The following is a 4,024-nucleotide window of genomic DNA, read 5'->3' on the forward strand; positions in this document are numbered from 1 at the left end:
TAGAACAAGAAGCAATGGGCTTAAACTGCAGCAAGGGAGATTTAGGTTGGACATTAGGAAAAAGTTCCTAACTGTCAGAGAAGTTAAACACTGGAATAAATTGCCTAGGGAGGTTGTGGAATCTCCATCTCTAGAGATATTTAAGAGTAGGTTAGATAAATGTTTACCAGGGATGGTCTAGATAGTGTTTGATCCTGCCATGGGGGCAGGGACTGGACTCGATGACCTCTCGAGGTCCCTTCCAGTCCTAGAGTCTATGAATCTATGAATCTATGAAAGGGAGACGGTTGCATTACTTATCAAAAGGGAAATCACAATTGGCTTATGCAGGTCATGCTAAATAACTGGTGATAAAAACATTATCCCCCACCAGATCTGTGTTCTTTCTATAGCACAGAAATACTACTTTTTACTTTTTTGAGAGAGAGATTAAAAATACTTTTATACTATTTTTCATAACTCTATGATTGCAAAGCCACGATGTCTTAGTCTGATGGGTCAAATTGTACAACTTTGAAGGGAGAAGAAAATAATAACTAAAAGTATTATTAATTTGTAACATTAACTAAACTGTTTTATGATACATAAGAATGTTAGGAGTTTAAAGTTTTGATATCTCTGGACCTATTGACCCAGTATAAAGCCCCTTTTCTAAAGGGATAAATCTCTCATTCCTCATTATAAGGTGTCAGCTCTAAGATTTTTTTCTAGCTCTAATGGGTTATCTGACTGCAAACCTGACACTGGCCATGGACTTAATAATGCCCATCCTCGGCTTCAAGTGAGCACAATTTTGAGGAGAAATTCCACATTTGGCAGGAAATTCCACATGTGGCAGATTGTTTTTTTGGTTGTTTTTTTTTTAATGGCACATGAGTTTGGAATGTTAGCAGCATTCCACTGGCAGATGGGCTAAAAAGCAGAATGCAGGTGAAGTCATCAAAGTTGCATGATAAATTGTATTTATCACATGGCTTGGCAATTTATCGTATGGCTCCTCAATTCATCACAGGATTATATACTGCATATATAGAGACAGACAAAGAGATGGATGGCTTTAGATCTGGATTGACACAGAAACAGAATTAGTTGCTCCAGAGAAGACTCTTTTCATAGTCATGGATGAAAGAGATCTCTTGACTGTTACTACAAGATCGATCAGCAGCTTTAAAAAGAGTAAACCATGGAATTTAGGTGGCTCATCTAAAAAGTGTGGCAGGAATTTTGTGCCTGTGCTAAGCTGGATCTGCTGGTTTCTTTCAAATAGATTCCAGACTATCATGATGGTCAGTTGTTCCTTGTTCTTCAAAACTCTCATGTGTGGCGTCCCATAAGCCCCAGTCCTTTCCCCCTTTCGATATACATAACTGAACAAAGCTCCTGAATTCTTTTGTACTTGTAAATATATATTACTCCTTTAACATTACTTCAATACATTTTGTGGATGTATGTGATAATGTGTTTTTCTTTGTGCAACAAAGTTTTAGTAGTGGGGGATCCCCAGGGTATACTTCACCAAACTTCTTTTTGTCAGAGTGAACTCTACCTGCTGCTGTAAACTGGTCTTTACAGGTCAATTTTACCAACTCACTGCCAGATGTTACCAGACTCCATTAGGATTTTTCTTAAAAGGAAATACTGTTTGTTTTATTTTTTTCCCTTTATGGATCAGACATAGGGATTGTTTGATTTCTATTTTTATTAGCACTTGAGATTTTATTAAAGCTATTTTTTCCAATACATTTTTGGAAATATTGGATTTGATTTATCTACCACATAATGAATATCGGTGCTCATAGTTTAATCTTTTTAAGTAATAAACTGAACTTGAAAGAAAGCATAAGGTACACATTTTCTGAAGTGGGTGAGTTCTGCAATGCAGGAGGAAGTGAAGCACTGAATGAACTTCTTTCAAAAGGAATCCTTCAGAAACAAGCTAATTCCTATCCTGCTGTCTTCAACATAGAAAGCAGCCACTGTTTCTTAAACCACACCATTTTGTTTTTGGGGAGAGGTGAAAAATACCCTTTTGAAGGGAAAGCAGCATTCTCTGCTTGCAGCCCATTCCTCTGGCTCCTACAGCTGAAAACTAAACAGAAAAAGTGGGTAATGCAAACTTGTGGTCAGGCCTGAAAGTCAATAGACTGCAGTGGCTTGACATGTTTGATTTCATACTGTGCATTCTTTCATTCTCATTTTTATTGTCTGCTCTTTCTAGGCGCTTTCAATTTTATGAGTATTTGATGTGACAGCGTACCATTGTGCTCTCAACCACAATTTTAAAATGTTCTTTGTTGTTTAAAGTTTCCTCTTTCCCAATGTAATATTTGATTAAGTTTCACAATGGGATTAACATTACCAGTGCAGCTAACATAAAATAAATAGTAACATCATTTTGCAGGGTAGCTTTTATGGATTTTTTTCTTTTATTAGTAAAGAAAAAAAAGTTGTGCAGTAAAATTTGGAAGAATGCATGCCATGATAATTTATGTCTCAAACAACCAAAGATCTGGGTAGAAGCCATCACCGCCATCCACTACTTTTTATAATAAAAACCCATAAGAACATAAGAACGGCCGTGCCAGGTCAGAACAAAGGTCCATCTAGCCCAGTATCTGTCTACCAACAGTGGCCAGTGCCAGGTGCCCCAAAGGGAGTGAACCCAACAGGCAATCAAGTGATCTCTCTCCTGCCATCCTTCTCTATCCTCTGACGAACAGAGGCTAGGGACACCATTCTTTACCCATCCTGGCTAATAGCCGTTTATGGACTTAACCACCATGAATTTATTCAGTTCTCTTTTAAATCCACAAGCTGACTGGGCCTGCTGATAGAACTTCCTTTTATTTACTTTAAACTGCTGGCCTATTGAATTTCATTTGATGACCCTCGTTCTTGCATTTTCTCAACATCATTCATGATTTTATATACCTCTATCCTATCCCCCCTTAGTCTCCTCTTTTCCAAGCTGAAGAGGCCTGGCCTCTTTAATCTCTCCCATATGGGACCCTCTCCAAACCCCTAATCATTTTAGTTGCCCTTTTCTGAACCTTTTCTAGTGCTAGAATATCTTTTTCGAGGTGAGGAGACCACATCTGTACACAGTATTCAAGATGTGGGCGTACCATGGATTTATATAAGGGCAATAATATATTCTCAGTCTTGTTATCTATCCCCTTTTTAATGATTCCTAACTTCCTGTTTGCTTTTTTGACTGCCTCTGCATACTGAGTGGATGTCTTCAGAGAACTGTACATGATGACTCCAAGATCTTTTTCCTGACTCGTTGTAGCTAAATTAGCCCTCATCATATTGTATGTATAGTTGGGGTTATTTTTTCCAGTGTGCATTACTTTACATTTATCCACTCCATCTTCAGAGTCTCTTAAGGGATTTCAGCTAGAACATGCTAGGGGGAGGGGGCAGAGGAGCATGCAAATTCCTCACAGGCTAAGGTAAGGCACAGGGCAAATGGTGCCCGGGAGATAAAATAGCTCAGAAAAAGCAACTCCAATAGAGATGAACAGAGTGACAGACCCAGAGGCAATTCCTAAGTCAGCAACTCTCCTGCTTATGAAGTCTGCCATGAAGCGTAACATGCCTAGGTATTTTCATCTGCCTGTCAGATGTGTCATTATTCTCATTCCTGTCAAAATGCAGCTCTCGTGTAACACTCATCTTACATCCAGTTTAGGTTGTGGAGGCAATAGGCCAAATTCAGAACTCCGCTGAAATCAATAGAGTTGTACCCGGTTATATATAGGGATGAATTTGACCCAACATATATGAAGTACTGGCTAAATTCTGTTCCTAGCGAAATCCGTGGCAAATTCCATTGAGTTCAATGCAGCAGGGACTGGCCCTATATAGACGTGATGGTTTCACATAAGTAAATAAGGCCAGGATGTGGGTTTTCCTTGCCCATAGTTTGAGTTGGAGAACTCTTCACTGAGAAGTTGTAGCTCCCATTTTAATCAACATGGTCTTGGAGCATCCTTTCCATCTGGAAAGGGTTCTGTGAAAG

Source organism: Chelonoidis abingdonii, chromosome 7, assembly GCF_003597395.2.
Source record: "Chelonoidis abingdonii isolate Lonesome George chromosome 7, CheloAbing_2.0, whole genome shotgun sequence".
NCBI classification, from domain to species: Eukaryota; Metazoa; Chordata; order Testudines; family Testudinidae; genus Chelonoidis; species Chelonoidis abingdonii.